Source organism: Rhinatrema bivittatum, chromosome 4 (assembly GCF_901001135.1).
Source record: "Rhinatrema bivittatum chromosome 4, aRhiBiv1.1, whole genome shotgun sequence".
NCBI lineage: Eukaryota > Metazoa > Chordata > Amphibia > Gymnophiona > Rhinatrematidae > Rhinatrema > Rhinatrema bivittatum.
The window spans coordinates 180,278,951-180,298,953 of NC_042618.1; positions in this window are offsets into that span (position 1 = coordinate 180,278,951).

Sequence of the window (20,003 nt, forward strand, 5' to 3'; positions counted from 1 at the left end):
ATGCTGTGCCAGGTCTTTCCACGTGCGCCTGAGATGGACAGGCCCCATTGGTAGCAGCAGCAATACCAGCCAGCCAATCGCTGTAGAATCCTGCCTACCAAGACCAAAAAAATGCGATAGGCAGTAACAAAGGACCAATTACAAGCAATCCACGGGGAAAAAAAAACAACACACATGCGGCACGGGTCGTAACTCGAAATCTGGTCATAACTCAAGACCGGACCACTTGGTCGTAACACAAGTTGTTCGTAAGTTAAGCTGGTTGTAACTCACGGGCCCACTGTACCTAAAAGTACAAATGTATTTTCATAATACACGTACATTTAGTTGCATTAAAAAGAGGCAGTCTGGGGGGCATCACAGCAGCATGTGGCTGTGTCTTCGCTTAGCTCAGCTCCCTCTCCCAATAATTGCGTGTTTTTACGCCTCTAATGTGCTGGAAAACCTTTTTTATGATGGCAAAAAAAGGGCAGAAAAAGTCACTGCCTATAATATGGGGGGAAATTGACACTAAAACCAAAGAAATCTTGTCACAAAGACCCAGCAGAGAAAGTTATGAATGCACTTGATAATGCAGGGTTGGATGAAGAGGCCCCAATGGAAACAGCCTTGCCTGCAGATATGCTGGAAGCCATGAAAGTGGTGCTGCAGCAGCTAGGAGACAAGATTCATACTTGTCTGGAGGCCAAACTGGACTCAGTAGTACGGAAGGTTAGGCAACTTGTCTTCTTGGTTGGCAAGATGAATGCGTGGTTAGACAACGTAGTCGAGAGAATGGAGGACATGGACATGTCTCTCACTGTGGTCAGAACATGCATGGATGCTCTTGAATGAGCCCATAAGCTCACCACAGAGAAGCTAGAAGACTTCGAAAATTGGGGTCGTCTAGAAGGTACCAGATAGAGAGGATCTAAAGAAAAACTGCCCAGAAGGTTAAGGATGTTATTATATATTTGATTTTATGTGCTTTGTAAATTTATAAATTATGTTCTGAATTTTCATTGTAAATTGCTTAGGGAAGGTATTTTCTATTAGGTGCTAAATAAACGATTTTAAATAAATATATAGATAATTTGCGCATTGCTGGAATAACGGCGAAAGAGGAGGATACCTAGCATGCTGGCTTCTTATGGTGTTGGGCCTAGAGTGCAAGAGCGGGATGCTCAAGATAGACCACTCACACCATGCCTTGGCCCCCGGCTTCTGCTAAGGGAGATCGACTGAGAGCAATGATCTTTCGATTGCACCAATTTTGCAATAAGGTGCAAATTATGGAGGCCAGCCACAAGAAGCAAGAGATCATATATAAGGGACACAGAATTTATTTTTTTCAGGACTTCTCTATGGAGTTGCAATGGTGGAGGCAGAGCTTCAGGGCTATTATGAAAGAGTTTCAACAACTCCAGATTCCCTATGCAAAGCTGTACCCAGCCAAGCTGAGGGTCCATTATTATGTACAGACCAAGTTCTTCACTGATACAAAGGTAGCTTCTGCTTTTCTACATCAGATTCACAGAGGAGAAATACACCAGCCTGAGTTGTGGAATTAGCTCCCTATATCCTTTATGTTGCTCAGAATCGTCATGATGAGTGTATGTTTGCTGTGGGGTGTATGAGTATGGTTGATGCATAGATTGCTGTTTAGGGGGTACGATTGCGTGGGTAATTTGCTTCGGGGGAGAGGGACTCTTAGAGGGTATGGAGATAAGGTTTGATAGGGTTAATACAAGGGAGAGCAAAGGGGTGGAGGTATGAGTTCTTAAGGGCTCTATTCCTTATCGGGGTACATATCCAGCTGGGCTACATGGAACAAGCCACGTGGCAGTCCGGATGGGAGGGGTGAGGTTCCAGAGACTGTTAACATGGCAGGAAAGCATTCATTTCCTTCAAGATGCTGGATCCAGCAGCCCAGCTCAAAGTGACAGTGTGCTCGTTGAAGACAGATGACAAAGCAACGTTGCGAAGCAGAGCAGAGAGTCAAGCTAAGTATGATCATCAGAGTGGCTGCAACACTACTCAACAGGGCAAAAGCGGGACTTGGATGAGAGCTGGGACTGTGATTTGTGGGTTGGTGGGGGAAGCTGGGTAAGGAGGGTGGGAGAGGGTTGGGATTGGGGGTCTGTGGGTAGCGTGTGGTATGGATGCTATAGGCAATTGAGGCTGGGCCCCGAGGATGGTCCGCCCACCAGCACTTGCAAGCTGGGGAGAGAGCTGTAGGGTTTGAGGTGCAGTATTGGGGTCATGGAGGTTTCTAGAGAGATGGGCTGGCTATTCCCCTATGTTTGCCTGAAGTTGTGGGGTTGGGGGGGGGAGGGCAGAGTTTCATATGTTTGGGTAATGTTAGTTAGGGGAAGTTTCTTGTTATAAAGGTTTATTCTTTTGAAATTGAGATGCAGCAGTACTACGGGTTCACAAATGGTAACTATGCAATGTGCACGGGTGGGGAGTAAACAGATAAATGTTGTTTCTTTAAATGTATGGGGGATCAGAATACCAATTAAGTGGAAGCAGATCCTGTGATACTTTAGGCCAGGGGTGCTCAAACTGGTCCTACGGGGGGGGGGGGAACCTGCTGGGAGGTGAGAGAGAGAGGTCCCCCAGTGATCCTGGACTCTGTGCCTGTTTAAACATCTCTTAAACTCCGTGAAAATCAGCCGAGCCCCGAGGAGGGGGCGGGACCAGTGACGTCATCAGCCCAAGACTGCCCATAAAATCGGCAGGGAAGCGACGTTTTGACTGGGGAACCTGCTGGGATGTGAGAGAGAGAGGTCCCCCAGTGATCCTGGACTCTGTGCCTGTTTAAACATCTCTTAAATGCCGCGAAAATCAGCCAAGCCCCGAGGAGGGGGGCGGGACCAGTGACGTCATCGGCCCTAGACTGCCCATAAAATCGGCAGGGAAGTGGCGCATCGCCACCGCCGGCACGCGCCTAAGCCACGCGCTCCGAAGGGGTGCACAGCTTTGCCCGGCTTAGCCCGGAGAAGACCGGAAGCCCGGAGAGGCAGAGGGTGAGTCTAAGTTTCACTTTGGATATTGGAGGACTTTGCTGGCCTAATCTGACCCATTTATGGGGAAGAAGAGGAAAGTTAAAAGCTTTCCCATATCCCCGATTACACCAAGGGGACCAATGGACAACCATGTTTTTAGACGGCTTGAATCGCCATCAGAGGATAGTTCAGGAGGGCAATTTTCAGCTTCCCTGAGCCCCGGCGCTGGACCATCACTCCCCCCACAACTGTTGGCAGCTTTACCAGATGGCTTTTTGCATTTGGACTCAGGCAGCCCACCTAAGGGAACTGACTACACTGACTCCAGTAACGTTAAGACAATTATTAACGCTGAAGGAGAGCCAAAGAGGCCAGAGCAGTGGCCAACTGACCCACCTGAAGATGTAACATTAATAGACATTTGGAAAATGTTGTCAAAAATGAATGAAAATGTTTCACAAATGAATATGTCTTTGTCTGCTGTTATAAATTCAAATAAGGTATAAATAGAGGAACAAAAAAAGGAGGTTTCTAATTTAAAGGAAGAAATGGTGAAAGTGACAACTAAATTAAAACTTTTAGAAGATACTGGAACCATACATATAAGAGATAGTTTATCTACTCATAAAGAATTGGAAAGATTAGAAAATATGATGAGGTATAAAAACTTACGTTTGACTAATTTTCCTCAGACCAGGCTCCTATCTCCAATAGAAATGTTGAAAAAATATAAGCGAGATATCTTGCAGTATGGAGATAAAGATTTGCCATTAATTTCTAAGATTTTTTATCTTCCTGATAAAGTGGCAAAACAGAAAGAGGAAGAGATTGAGACTTCAACAATTGGAGTCTCAACGTTCCTCGAGGAGTCAATAGACATCATACAGAAAAGAGCTACCCTTTTTTCTCTATATATTTAGAGTCAGACAAAGAAAGACTGTTTAGAGACTTTCTCAAGCATAAGGACTTTAATTTTTGTGGTCAGAGAATATTTATGTTCCCAGATGTCTCTAGGGCCACCCAGGCCAAGAGGAGACATTTTCTTTCCCTGAAAGTAAAGTTGCTAGCAATTGGTGCTAGTTTTTTCCTGAAGTATCCCTGTGCTTGTTATGTGACTTATCAAGGAAATACCGTAAGTATACTTTCTCTGACCCATTACATTTGGAGACGTTTTTACGAGATAAAAATACTGAAGGTGGAAGTATAAATGGTGCAAAGTAAATGTAACTCTCTCTCTCTCCTCAATCAAAATCATGATTTATTATATAATATTTGTGTTCTTTCCCCCCCTATTATTGGTAAAGTAATTGAGATACAAACTAATGTGATATATCTGGAGCTATTTATTTTTATTTTATTGTATCAATATTACTTATGTATATTTTTGTTTAAAAAAATTTTGAATGAAAATTGAATAAAGAATAAATTGAAAAAAAAAAAAAAACTGGTCCTACGGGGGGCCCCAGGTTTTCAGGAGGTAGTGCATACAAATAAATCTCATGCATATTCATAGGGATATCCTGAAAACCTGAATAACTGTGAGGGACCTATAGGACCAGTCTGAGTACCCCTGCCGTAAGCAACAGGGGCCCATGATAGTCCTGCTGCAGGAGACACATCTTACTGACATGGAACATGGGAAACTCCTCAGGGAATGGTTGGGACAGGTGTATTTCTCTTCTTTTAATTCCAAGAGTCATGGTGTGTGCATCTTGTTCCATAAATCACGCTCTGTTACTGTCACAGATCTCTCACTGATCCCCAAGGGACGTTTCCTAACTCTGGAATGTTCTCTCTATAATCGGCAGTGTGTTCTAGTGAACATTTTCAGTTCCGATGAGGACCAGCAGGGGTTCTTCTGGAAAATGGCAGCAGCTATGGAGGGCTTCTCATCTCTTCCTATGGTAATGGAGGGATTGGAACTCCCGCCCTGATTAGCTCATGGACAGTTCCTCCCAGGAGAAAATGAGGGGGCCCAGTCGAGATACCTGATGTCATGCCTGGGCTTGTTTGATCTGTGGCGGGTACAGTACCTGTTGAGAAGAGATTACACTTTCTTCTCTCCTAGGCATGGTATCTACAGCCGTATTAACTTTTTTTTCTATGTTTGCCTGAGTTTAGTAAAGTGGCTGGGCAAATGGATATTTTGATCTGCCGCATTTCCAACCACCACCTGGTCATGCTGCCGCTGGATATTTCACAGGCTCTGTTATCCCCTAAGGTATGGTGTTTCAGCACTTCACTCTTAGGGCGGGGCCAATTTTGCAAAATGATTGTGAAAGCTGTTACAGATTTTCGACAAATCTATATGGACGCTATCCGATCCTTGGTGATGCTGTGGGAGGCTCTTAAGGCGGTCTTGAGAGGCAATATAATTAGTTATGCCAGTCATGCAAACAGGCTGCTCCTTGTGACCTTGGGCAAGTCACTTTACCCTCTATTGCCTCAGGTACAAACTGGGGACAGGGAAATAACTACAGTACCTGAATGTAATCTGCTTTGAAGTGCTGAAAAGTGGAATATAAAAATCACTAGAGGGGTGAGTTAGGTTCCTGGAGGCAAGGCTTAAAGCTTCCTGTTCTCCTAGAGTTTACAGGAGTGTCCTAATCAGGACAATAGAAAAATTCATGAGAAGTTCTACAAACATGGGAATACGACAGGGCACTCCTAGCAGCAAAAGGGTTTATTAGTAATATTCATGACAGGCAAAGGGTAGTTTTCCATAGCTTCTATGTGGAACTTTATAGCTGCTTTAGACACTTGCAGTCTGGACGAGACCAATACATACTTGAGTCAGTTCATTTTGCCGGGGTTGTTGGAGCGGCAGGTGGAACGGCTGTCCACACCCATCTCTGCTACTGAACTTTTCAAAGCTGTAGCCCAATTGCCTAATGGGAAGTGTCCTGTCCCAGACAGGTTGTCTTTGGACTTTTACAAACATTTCAGGCTGGAGTTAGCTCACCTCATGCTAAAGATGTTCTCTCATCTGCAGGCCTTTCTCGAGATGAAGACAGTACGTTGCTCAAGGCCAACATAGTGCTTACTGATAATAAAGGAAAGGACACTTTGGACCCAGGCTCGTACAGGCCAATTTCGCTGTTGAATGCAGATGTGTAAATACTGGGTAAGGTCCTGCAGCTGTGTCTGAAGTCAGTATTGGAGTACATGGTTTATGTGGACCAAACGAGGTTTGTCCAGAATAGACAATCCACAGCAAATATTTGCTGGCTGTTTAACATACTGCCCTGGCTAAGAGGAATAAGAGAGTGATTGCCCTGGATGCCGAGTAGGCTTTTGACAAGGTAAGCTCACCTTTTCTGTTCTCTGTCCTGGAGACATTTGGTATCCTCCCCTACTTTAGTGCCTGGACGAGGGCCCTATGCTTCCATCCCAGGGTCAGGGTGATCACCCTGGGTGCAGTTCACAGCCTTTTCCTATCTCTAGGGCCACTAGACAGTGTTGTTTGCTCTCCCCCTTATTATTTGACCTAGCTATTGAAGTTTTAGTGCAAAAGATTCACACATGCACCACCATATCGGTGTTCAGGGCTGGAGCAATTGAGCATATTATTTCACTGTATGCAGATGATGTGCTTTTGCTTCTCTCCAACCCGGGGTCCTCAGGACCCAAGTTGTTACGAATCATAGCTGACTATGGCTACTTGTCGAGATACAAGGTAAACCTTCAAAAATCAGAGGTGTTCCCTATGGAGTTGCCACAGGTGAAGATATTCTGCCCTGTTTTCAGGGTTTTAAAAGAGCTTGTGTTGGCTTCAAATATCTAGGTACTTTTATTTCCAAGGATGTTAATGATCTGACAAAGGTCAATATATCGCCAGTGGTTGGTAAAATACAGAGGGACCTAAGAGATTGAAGTGATCACTTTATATCCTTGGTGGGCAGAATCACTGTTTTGAAAATTAATATTTTGCCCCACTTAATGTACATGTTTCAGCATGTTCCTTGCTTTCTCCCTTCTGATTTCTTTGCCAATATTAACAATATGATTTCTAAAGGTATTTGGAATAATAGGTGCCCAGGCATTAAGCTGTGCACTCTATGGAGGCAAAGGGTGGAGGGCAGGATGAACCTCCCAAACTTACAGGCCTATTACTGGGCCACCCAGATGCAGGGACTTCTGACCTGGTTCCACAGGGATACATCTAACCCCTGGTATTCCATAGAGACTTGATTAGTGGAAGAGAGGGATCTGGCCAGTTTGTTGTTGCAGCCTGCTGATTCTGCATGGCTGTGATGAGTCAATAGAGCTACCCCATTGCTGTCACACACGCTGAAGGTTTGGTGGGCGGTTTATAATGCAGCTGGTATTCCAGGGGTGGGGTTCTTCTCTCTCTCCCCTGTGGGGTAGTCCATCTCTCTCTCTCCCTGCATACCTTCTGCAGGGACGTGGCTGAGTGGTGGGGAATGGCTTGAAATTTGTGGGACAGCTATGGCAAGTGGAGAATGCCGTGTTCGAGTCCTTTTTGGATCTGAGCAACAAATTTCTTAATTGGGGAGAACTCTAGAGGATATTATGACAAGTTATTAGAGGTGCTCTGAGGCCATAGGGAGCGTGGTTGGGTAGTGTACCAGCAATGCCTTCCCTGATTGAGAGGGTCTTTTTAAGTGAGGATATCCCTAGGTGAGGCTTATCTAAGTTTTAGAAAGGCTATCACAGGTTGTTTGGATGCTAAGGAGCCTCCCCTAGCGTTGACAGGGCTTTGGATAGAGACCTGCAGCAGGAGCTAGATGAGATGGATTGGAGGGGGGATATGGCAGAAAGAAAGCCCACAAACTTTCCATTTGCAGGTGAAGGGTGCATCTGATGGTTAAGATGTTGCACCGGGCATATTGGTTTCTCCTTTTCTATGCTAAATTTTCTCCTGGTTTCTCCAGGTTCTCCGACTGTTTAAGGTGGAAGTCTGATACCACCGTAGGCAGGAACTTAGGGTGCATGCGCAAGACTACCCTATCATGGAAAAACTTATTGTAAGTTGGATAAGTCACTAAGGCCTAGAGCTCACTGACCCTCCATGCTGAAGTGCCTGCCACCAAAAATATAACTTTCTAGGTCAGGTACTTCAGGTCACAGGAGCACAGTGGCTCAAAGGGAGCTTTCATCAGCAGAACTAAAACCACGTTAAGGTCCCAAGACACAGCAGGAGGCCTTAGGGAAGGCTTCAATTGAATTAGACCTTGCAAGAACGGTATAACTATAGGCTGTATAGAGATGGACTTATCCTCTACACCAGGGTGATATGTACCAGTTGTACTCAGGAGAACCCTAACAGAGCTGGTCTTCAGACCAGTTTCCAAAAGGTAGTCAAGCAGTTTTGTGGAGAGCAGGAGAATGGATTTTAGGCCTTTTACTCACATCACACAGAAAACCTCCTTCACTTCAGTGCATAAGACTTTCTAGTGGAAGGCTTTCTGGAAGGTACAAAAACTCAAGTCACATCCTCCGAGAGATCGAGTGGTTGTAGAATCAACCTCTCAACCTCCAAGCTGTGAGAAACAGTGCCTGGAGGTTAGGATGCCGCAACCTGTCCTGATCTTGGGTGATGAGATCTGGGGAATATCTCAGTCTGATCAGTATCCTGATAGACATCTCCAGAAGTATTGGAAACTAGACCTGTCTTGGCTAATGAGGGGCTATGAGAATCATAGTCCTTTTGTCTTTGTGAAGCTTCAACAAAGCCTTTGCCACCTGTGGATTTGGAGGATATGCATACAGGAAACCCACACCCCAATAATGGGCAAAGGCGACTGAGGCTGATCTGCAGTGTGTCCTGTACAGGGAGCAGAATTAAGGAACCTTCCTGTTCCAAGGCATAGCTAACAGATCCACCTCTGTGCTACTCCACAGGCAGAAAATCAAATTCGCCATCCCTTGATCCAGAGACCATTTGTGAGATTGGAAGGAGCAACTCAGTCCATCTGCAAGCAGGGAGGTACGATCTACTTGGATCGTACCTCCCTGCTTGTTAACATACCACTTTACTACTTGGTTGTCAGTCTGTATCAATTTTATTGGACAGCCGATCTCTGACAGCCCTTATCACCCAAAGCTCCAAGAAATTGATTTGACACAGTTGTTCCTGAGCAGACCATAGGCCTGGGTGCGGAGCCCATCGATATGAACCCCCCAACACAGTGTGGACACATCCATCATTAGAACAATTTGAACCCGTGGACTTTGGAAGGATACTCCCTGTTCCAGATTGGAATTTACCCACATCAGGACAAGGAATCCCAGAGGAATGGGATGACGCAGATGCAATCCTGTACATCCTGTGTGGCTTCCCACCACCAGGACCTTGGGGTCCATTGGGCTCTTTGTATGTGTAAACTTTACTGATGAGGCCATGTGGCCTAACAGTCTCAACATGTGTCACAGTGAAATGTGCTGGCTCGTTTAACTCTCTGCCTCAATGGCCATCAGGTTGATGGCCTGTTGCCGGGGCAGGAAGGCCTTGACCTGAGCTATGTCTAGCATGGCTCCAATGAAGTCCAATTTTGGTGACTGGTTGAGATGGGCCTTGGGATTGTTGATAACGAATCCTAGAGACTCCAGGACCCAGATGGTCGAGCGCATGTACTCCTCGGTCCTGTCCAAGTGGCACTCTTGACCAGTCAATCGTCCATATAGGGGAAAACATGGACTCCCAGCCTGCAAATCTGCACCACCATCACAGCTAAACATTTTGTGAAGAAACGTGGGGCGGATGCTAGCCCAAATGGTAGAATGTGATACTGGAAGTGCTGTTTTCCCACCATGAATCAGAGATACTTCCTGTGACCGGGAAAGATCTTGATGTGGGTGTGCATGTCCTTGAGATCAAGGGAGCATAGCAAGGCCCCTTTTTGCAAAAAGGGGATCAGGGCTGCTTAGGGAAACCATCTTGAACTTTTCCTTTTTCAGAAACTTGTTCAAGGCCCTCAGGTCTAGGATGGGACAGAGTCCCCTGTTTTCTTTGGAATCAGGAAGTACTGAGAGTAAAATCCTTGCCCTGATGGAACAGACTGAACTTCCCTGGCCATTAAGAGGGTGGAGAGCTTCTCAACTAATACTTCCTGATGCGGTACCGGTCCTCAAAAAGTGTTGGGGGGGGGGAATTTGGCAGGATACTCAACAGATTTAATCTGTACCCTCCACTGCAATGGCTATAACCCACTGATCCAAGGTTACACTGGGTCACCCGTTTGTGTAGAACCACAGCCTGCCCCCGTTCAGAGAGTCCATTGTCCCAGGTACAGCAGATTTAGCTATGCTCCCTGCTAACTAGTTAAAACCCCATCCCTGGAGTTGACTGAAGAACCGGCTGGGGCTTTCTATTCCTCTGTTCCCTGGGATGGCTGTGAGGGGCCTGCTGCTGTTGACAGGGTTGAGGAGGCAGAGGATAGTATCTCGAAGACCTCATGGCAGAGGAGGATGGGTCCTGGGTGCCAGCAGAGAGCTGTTGGAGTGTCGCATGGTGGTCCTTCATTTGAACCACCACGTCATTCACTTTATCTCCAAAAAGATTCTCTCCAGTACAGGGCATGTGAATCTATGGTCACCAATCCCTGCGCAGAGACTCTCGATGCCATTTCAAAAGCATAATAGGTCACCCTGATCCTGTGTTTTCCACACTACATACCTTTATGCACCAGAGACTGAAGGATGTCCTGCTGCTGTTGAGGCAGCTGCTCAGCCACCTCCTGCACCTACTTCAGGAAGTCCCACATATACTGGGCTTTATTGAGCTGCTAGGCTGAGGGATGAACATAGCACTCTGAAATACCTTCCTCCCAAGAGTAGCCATGGCTCTCTGATCCTTCCTCAAGTGCACTTGACATTTTGAGAGCGGATTTGACAACCACCGATTGTTGGGGCAGCTGGCACTTATCAAATCCTAGAGCCTTCTGCACAAGTTAAACTGCGTCCAACTTCCTGTTAATAAGAGGAATTGAGAGGGGGTGTTTTCACATCCTCAACTAACTCTACAAGGATATCCTGCACTGGGAATGCCATGATCTCCTTGGGAGGCTCCACATACTGAAGGATATCTAACATTTTGTGTTGAGTATCCTTCTTTGTCTGCAATTGAAAAGAGATGGCCTCTGTCATTGCCCTGACAAACCCTGTGAAGAAGAGGTCTTCCGAAGGAGACTTTCTTCTGTCAACAAGAGGAGATAGTTCTGAGGGGAGACCATCTGACGCATCATCGGTTACATCGGAGTCACCCCCCCCCCCAGGGGTCATAAGGATCTTCGTCCTCACTATAGTATGCAGGGGACAGGACCCTGGGCACTTGACCTCTGGCCAGCTGTATGGGAGCCGACTCAATTGGCTGTGAAGGTTCAGGCCCCAGTGTCATCCCTTTCATCTGGTGAACTTCCACATCTGAGGATCCGTCGTTGGCCTCCAGACTGGTCTGGGGTCCTACTGGTGCCCCACCGGGCGTAACTGCCACCCCAGGTATCAAAACAGGCTGCATTGGGAACACACTATGAGCGGGTGCAGGGATTCCAACAGAGGCTTGAAAAGGGACGCCGCTGGCCTTTGTGCCCTCAGTGCACCAATGCCAAGGCACTGCCTTCTCCATGGCCATCTGTACATGCCTTTCCAACTCCTCAAAGAGTGCCGATGCCAAGACCAACTGGGACCCAGGAGGTGTGACCAGATCCTCTTCAGAACTGACAGGAAGATTGGTGGTGGGCATCAGGCCCAATGGAGACCATGCCAAACCCAATTATCAATGGAGGACTGGCACACCTCACTACGGGAACGCTTCAGAGAAATCACAGCAGGTGCTGATGCATCCCTGTGCCTGGCACCATGCATCAACGGGGATCGAGGCAGATGCTTCTTCGGCCTCCCTTGGTGCTCAGATCGGTCCTTCAGTGCTGAATCCAAAGACAAGGAACCCAACATCTTCAACCTGGGGGAGGCAGACAACGGCCTGTCTCCAGTGTCCCTAGAAGTCGTCAGCATTGATGGAACCAATGGCCCCGCTGAAATCAATGGCTCAGTATCCAATGGTGCGGTTCTAAGGTCCCACGATGCTGATGCCTCCGATGTCGATAGTCCGGTCTTAGCTGGCCCAAAGAGTCACACTAACTTGTCGAGCTGGATCTTATGCCCTTTAGAGGTCATCTGGGCACATTTGCTGCAACCCCAGACATCATGGGAGGCCCCCAGATAGAGGACACTTCTACCAAGAGTGTCTGTGGTAGCATGGTCCTCATGAAACTGGACATGGTCATGTCAGTACAAAACAAAAGGGATGCAATATCAAAATCAATGGTGGCAGTACTCGATAGCCTTTCCGGGGATTGACTGAGAAAGAAAACCTACCTCAAAAACATTGAGAAACCTGGATAAAGATGATAAGGGGAGAGACGAGAGGAGAACCCCAGGTCGACTGCGCGATCCCGCAAAAAATACAGAAGAGAGAGAGAGAAAAAACGTGATTTGAAAAGTTTGTAGAAAGGCTCGGCTATTTGCCATGACACATGAGGCACCGCAGAAGAAACTGAGGAGACCCTGTGTGGATGTGTGGTATATTGCATGCATGAGCATACCCAGAGAGGCTCAGTCAATGTTCTAGAAACTTTGACATAAGTTTTCTGTGCCGGGCTTCATCAGATGATGTCACCCATGTCTGAGGTCTGCCATCCTGTTTGTCCTTGGAGAAAATGCTTTCCCACCATCATTAACAGTCAAAGAAGCAATGAAATACTCCAGTATCTAGAATAATGGTTATATCATTTTGTAGGAAAAAAATATCTAATGTGCTTTTTCAAACATTGGAATATTTTGTTGTGTGAAATAGACAAATTTTAATAATTATTACTGCTTCTTCAGAAGATGTAGCTGGGGTTGTTCCATATTTATCTAATCTTGGTATGAATTTTCTGCTGAACTCACTATTTTATCATAAGCTTATTCTCCACAAAGGCTTTGGGGCTGATGCAAAGCAATGTGCTCAGCCAAGCGCACTGTTTAACTCAAGGTTGGAAGCATGATTTGAATGCACATCCACAGCCCCTTATGCTATAAGGGGATTAGCACGTCCAAAACCCCACAAAACTAATAGCACTCATCACATGAAAATGCATGTGGATGAGGCTATTAGTTATTCTCCCCAAATCTAAAAAAAAAATGTGTGCCCAACCTGCCCATTTTTACACTCTGAAAAGTGTATAGAAAAGCAGAAAATACTATTTTTCTGTACATCCTCCAACTTAATATTGTGGCGATATTAAGTCAGAGGAACCAAAAGGTTAAAAAACGTTTTTAGAAAAAAGTGCCGTGGTCAGCTTAGAGAAACGGATGCTCAATTAATAAGCGTCCATTTTCCTAACCCGTGGCTGTGCACCAGTTAGGAAAACGAACGCTCATAAAATTGAGCATCCATTTTCCTATCCTGCTAACAGCCACTTCTCTTGGGTGCCCGCTGCCAAGGGGGCACTAGGGGCGCACATTTGTCCCTTGCACCTCCTTGGCAGAGTGACCCCTCATTTACATATTGCATCACACACCCAGGAGAGGTGCCTGGGCGTGCATTAGGAAAGTGGGCGCTCAACACTTTTAGATCATCTAGATTAAAGTGAAGATACTGCAGAACGCAGCTCACATTACACAAAGAAAGCTTCTGTCAATAATTGGGAATCAGTCTAGTTTTTCAGGAAATAGCTAAGTGTAGTATTTCAGATGGCCTGTAGACTGAATAAAAATTAATCAGAATGCAACCATAATTCTCTAAGACTGCAGTATTATATATCTTAGTGGTTAGAACACAACATTATTGTGAACCCTGAAAGATCCAGGTTCTAATCCTTAACTCTAAATAGTTATGGTGTTCCAGAGGTCGAAAGAAAGAAAGACTCAAACACATGAGCTGGTGAAGGAAAAAAAATCCAATTTTATTTCCTAGGACAGGAACATTTCTTTCCAGGCACCCATCTGATGAGAAAGAGCTCTCTCCAGGTTCTTTCCCTGTAGAAAGAGAGACCCACATAGGTGCCTACATAATGGGAGAGATGCTGACTCCACCAGTATCTTCCTGTTGGAAAGGCAATCTCAACTCCCCCTGCACTTTCATTGACACAGGAATTTTGTTAAACCTAAGACCTCACCTGGGGACCTCCGGTGATGCATCTTACTGAGAAATCATGCAGGGAAGAATTCTGGGGGGGGGGGGGGGGGCAGCAGTATATTTGTCTCTTAACCTCTCCAAACTGCAGTATTTTTTTTTATTTTTTTCCCTTCTGGAAATGATATATTTTTACTGATTGCATTTTTGTGTCTGGAGGAGCTAATTCTGTTTTGGGATTTCTGTAAACTCTATGCATTCCACCAGAGATAATAGCAAGCTCCTTGATTGCAAAATGGCAGCGGACAATGAAAGATTTCTTATGAAGTTCAAAGAGGAATTGGTAAAAGAGATTTCCAAAAATGTTTCCATGCTGTTAGATGATAGACCGAGTAAGTTGCAATCATCTTTACATGAAATCAAAGACAGCATGGAAAAACACACAGAAAGTGTAATGGGTATCGAAGGCGACGCAGGAAATCCTCTCCAAACAATTTGCTACACAGTTGGCTGATTTAAAGAAAGAAAATATGATACTTTTTGGATCGGATTGAAGATCAAGAAAAAACCACACAAGGAGGAATAAAGTACATATCACTGGGGTGCCTGAATCTGTTGAAAACCAAGATCAGTTACAGTTCATTCAGGTTTGGCTGCCAGAGACTTTCTGCTTATCCTTAACCACCTAACTTATGCTGCTGGAGAGGACACATAGAATGGGAGTAGTGTGCAAGGGAACATAAGAACATGCTATACTGGGTCAGACCAAGGGTCCATCAAGCCCAGTATCCTGTTTCCAACAGTGGCCAAGCCAGGTCACAAGAACCTGGCAGGATCCCAAGGGGTAGATAGATTCCAAGCTGCTTATCGCAAGAATAAGCAGTGGATTTCTGCAACTCTCCCTTAATGATAATGGACTTTTCCTCCAAGAACTTGTCCAAACCTTTTTTAAATGCAGCTATATTAACAGCTTTCAATACGTCCTCTGGTAACAAATTCCACAGCTTAATTATGTGTTGAGTAAAAAATATTTTCTCTTATTAGTTTAAAATGTATTACCCAGTAACTTCATTAGGTGTCCCCTCGTTTTTGTACTTTTTGAAAGAGTAAACAACTGATTAATGTTTACTTGTTCCACTCCACTCGACCTCTATCATATCTCCCCTCAGCCGTCTCTTCTCCAAGCTGAAGAGCCCTAACCTCTTTAGCCTTTCTTCATAGGGGAATTATTCCATCCCCTTTATCATCTTGGTCGCCTTTCTCTGTACCTTTTCTAATTCTGCTATATCTTTCTTGAGATGTGGAAACTAATAGGCTGAGGCATTTTATTGCCAAGCTACTAAACTATTCTAATAAAGTGCACATTATGAAGGCATATAAGAAACATCGAACATTAATGCATGAAGGTCAGGAATTTGTTCTATTCAATTGTTTTTTCTGTGGAAATATCGGAAGCCAGGTGGGTACTGACTCCTATATGCTCAGAGCTATATCACATAGGAGTTGTTTTCACTTCAGTTTCCTGCACAGCTGAAGGCGTTTTCTGATGGGAAAGTGGTATTTCTACAAACTAAAGAACAGGCGCAACAATTTTTAAGTAAGATTAAGAACTGAATGATCACTTTGAGTTATTTTTCTCTTTGCGACACATTATGATATGATGTTCATCTAATACTGGATGATTGTGATAAATATTTTTTTCCTATAACTGTTGGCATTTCAGTATGTTAGAGGACTTTGAGCGGCATGTTTGGGGTTTTTTTTAATACTTTTGTATTGCGGTTTGCTGTTTTACAGCAATTTTGCAATCATGACTAAGTTAGAGAATACATTTTTGATTAGTGGGATTTCACCTGATTTTTCTACCAGTTTATATGTTTGCTGTTGGCTTGGGTGTGTTCCCAGCCATTTACCATCTAAGATGGATGCACAAATATTTTCTCTTCTTACTGAATACTGGGCCATGAGTGGTAAGATATGTTTGTGTAACACTCCTAGGGTTGCCCGGTTTTCAACCAGACAGTCCAGTTTTCTGTCTTGACCGGACACTAAAAAATCTGTCTCCTACAGCAGGCTGCACCACTTCCTAGCACATTTAAGACTAATCGGAGAAAATTCTTTTTCACTCAACGCACAATAAAGCTCTGGAATTTGTTGCCAGAGGATGTGGTTAGTGCAGTTAGTGTAGCTGGGTTCAAAAAAGGTTTGGATAAGTTCTTGGAGAAGTCCATTAATGGCTATTAATCAAGTTTACTTAGGGAATAGCCACTGCTATTAATTGCATCAGTAGCATGGGATCTTCCTAGTGTTTGGGTAATTGCCAGGTTCTTGTGGCCTGGTTTGGCCTCTGTTGGAAACAGGATGCTGGGCTTGGTGGACCCTTGGTCTGACCCAGCATAGCAATTTCTTATGTTCTTAATGTTCTTATGTTCCTTTTTACATACAGGGGAGGGGGCTAAGGCAGCACAAGCAACATGAGAGTGGAGCTGCAGCACTGCCCTATCTCCTGTCCCCATGCTGTGATTGGCAGCCGAGGGGAGTAGGGGTGGGACCTCACCTGAGCAGTCTCCTTAGCAGCTGCCCTGCAGCTCTCACCTCATCTCTCTACTGTGATTGGCAGCTGTGGGGAGAGGGGATGAGAACACAGCTCAATCTCTCCCTCCTCTCAGCTGCTCTAGCAGCACTTCCTGCATATCTCAGGAATGCCTCAGATGAGAGAAGGAGGCACACAGGAGGCAAAAAAAAAGTCTGGATGGGAGAGAAAAATAAGAGGATACAAGGAATGGAGAAGGGAGATGGGGGGGGGAGGAGCACGGGCTGGATAAGAGAGCTAGAGGTGCCACAAGGAAGGAGGGGAGAGGGGGCACAGGGAATCAAGGAGGGAGAGAGACAGAGGAGGGCACAGGGTCTGGAGGGACAGAGAAACAGAGGATGGAGAAGGGAGAGAATCAATAAGGGCACAGGAGAGGTTGGAGGAAGAGAGAGCAGGGGCACATGGCTAAGGATGGAAAGACAGGAGGGCACCGAAGACGAAGGGAGAAAGAGGGGGCACAGGGCCTGGAGGAGACAGGAAAAGAGACAAGGAAGGGCAAGGAGACAGGAGGGAGAGAGATGAGGGGCAGTGGGAGTTGTTTTGTTTTTCTTTTCTTGAGCCATACTGAGATATGCTTTGAGACTCACTGAAATGGGGTTTTTAGTGAAAATGTCTTTATTAAAAGTGGAACACACAAACTGATAAAGAAAATGTACAAGAACAACTTTTTACATGATCCCTGCTCTTTGGCAGCATACGGACACTTCATGCACTTCTTCCAAATTCTCTTATTTACTTATATTCCGCTTTCCAGGCACTTCAAAGTAGATTGCATTCAGGTACTGACTGTAATTCCTTTCTCCTGAGGGTTTACAATCTAAAATTATACCTGAGGCAATGGAGGGGGGAAGTGATTTCCCCAAGGTCATAAGGAGCAGCTGTGGGAGTTGAATCCTGGCTTCCCTGGTTTACTGCTGTAACCACTAGGCTACTCCTCTACTTTCTCATCACTACCTTCAACCCAAGCCTTCGTTCCTCTGATTTATCAGTGCAGTTAAGGGTTCCTAGTCCTCATAAGATAGGATAATTGATCGATATAGAGGGAAGATGATCTTACATTCTTCATCTGCCAACAGCAGAACTTATTCCATCCACTCTCAAGGGCAATCTCCTTGTCCAAGACATTGCCTCAGTTCTGGAAAGGTGTGCCCTAATCCTGTCAAAGTCTTTCCTAGACCTTTCCCTCAGACCGAAACTCTTTCTTCAGAGTATCATATGTGCACCAGTCAGCCTCATCCCACATTTGGCCAGGAAAGGTTAGGCCTGTATGCCACAAATCATCTGCTTTAGAGTTAAAGGTGGCAGGAGAGATGCTAGGATTGTCTTTTAGCACCATCAGTGGTTGTGAGGGTTGGCAAAGGAATTGCCATCTGTTTACAGAGTATGTGGCATATCTTCACCATATGTGCAATAATTGAGCAGGACCTCAATTTATTTATTTTATTTTATTTAAAAATATTTCTATACCGTCTTTTCAAACGAATTTGACCAAAACGGTTTACAAAATACAAATTATAAAAACAAAACAAAATAACTAAAAATTACTTTAAATAAAAACTATAAAGTAAAATAAATTAAAACCAAAGTTAAAATAAAATAGAAAAAGAAAAGTAGAAAGAATTCCCACCAAACCTTTGCAAAAGAGGGAGGGGGGGGGAAATCATTGCAGCGGAAGATCATCAGCTGCACTCAGTTCTAAACGGAGCTGTGCCTGCATAATAATCCCTATTCAGCCATGCTTTCAAGCAAGACCGTCATGTTGCCCAATAATAGCCAAGTAGATTAGGGAGTGGCATGCCCTCACCCATTTTTGTGCACCATAGGGCAGTGGTCCCCAACCCTGTCCTGGGGGCCCACCAGCCAGTCGGGTTTTCAGGATATCCACAATGAATATGCATGAGAGAAAATGTGCATGTCATGGAGGCAGTGCATGCAAATTTTCTCTCATGTATATTCATTGTGGATATCCTGAAAACGTGACTGGCTAGTGGGTCCCCAGGACAGGGTTGGGGGCAACTGCCATAGGGTACCCAGCTTCAATATGAGAGAGTACCCTGCCAAATAAATGACCCATTAAGATCTGCAAAATTAATTTCAGAAGCAATGTGATAGGGAGATGCTGAAATAAGTAGATTGACCTAGGCAACGCATTCATTTTCAGAATTCCGGTTCTACCCATCCATGAGATCATCAGCTCAGACCATCTTTGCATATCTTCAAGAATCTTGTTACACTCGGCCACATAATTTGTCTTATAACTATGTGATCAATTTTTTGGCAGGAAGACCCAAAAGTTTGAATCCCTCCCTGGCCAGCCTAAATTTTCCCATGCATTGCATTAAAGAATTTTCATTAGCTTCTCCACTGAAAAACAGTTCTGATTTTTGGTAGTTAATCTTATATCCAGACACAGTACTATATTCATCCAATACACTCAGTAGCTTAGGCACAGACTCTTTAAGATTAGTCAAAAACAGCAAGACATCATCTGCATAAAAAGAAATCTTGTGGGATTTACCATGAAATTGAAAACCCGAAATCTCCACACCAGAATGGATCACCTGTGCTAGAAAACAAACAACAGAGGAAACAACAGACATCCCTGCCGAGTACTTTGCCTAATAAAAAATAGGCTGGATAACGAGCCATTGGTAAGCACTCTTGCTGTTGAATGGGAATACAAGTGTCTAATCCAATCCAGAAATTCCACGTTAAAATGGTAGGACCTAAGCACAGCAAATAAAAAGGCCATCCCAGCCTTAAGCACCCAGAGTCTTTCTTGCCATCTGGCACTACTAGCAGACCCTGGGTCTTGTGCCTCCGGGCCAGAGAAATAATATGGAAGGCCTTCCTCTTGTTAGTCGATGAATGACGACCCCTAATAAAGCCTATCTGTTCTTCCTTGACTAGTTGTGTGATAATATCGTCAAGTCTCAGCTATATAACATAGAAACATAGGGAAAAGGAGAATTGGATTCAGACAGCAACTGAGGGCCCTGACTTTTACAGTTTGGGAAACAAATAAACATGGGGGTAACTTGCTGATGAGGCTTTTTACTACCCTTAATCATTAAGCCTGATACTTTTGATGCGGCTCCACCATTGCTCTCTGCTTCCACAGCAAGTGTTAGAGAAAACTGGATTCAGACAGCATCCGAAGGTCCTGACTTTTATGGTCTGGGAAACTGATAAGCATGAGGGTAACCTGTACAGTGCAACAGATACTGGCCTAAGCTTGCTGGGCAGTTTGGGTGGATCATTTGGTCCTTTTCTACCGTCATGTCTATGTTTCTGTTAGTTTCATGGAGTGTCCACTAGTCTTAGTTCTGTTTGAAAGGGTATA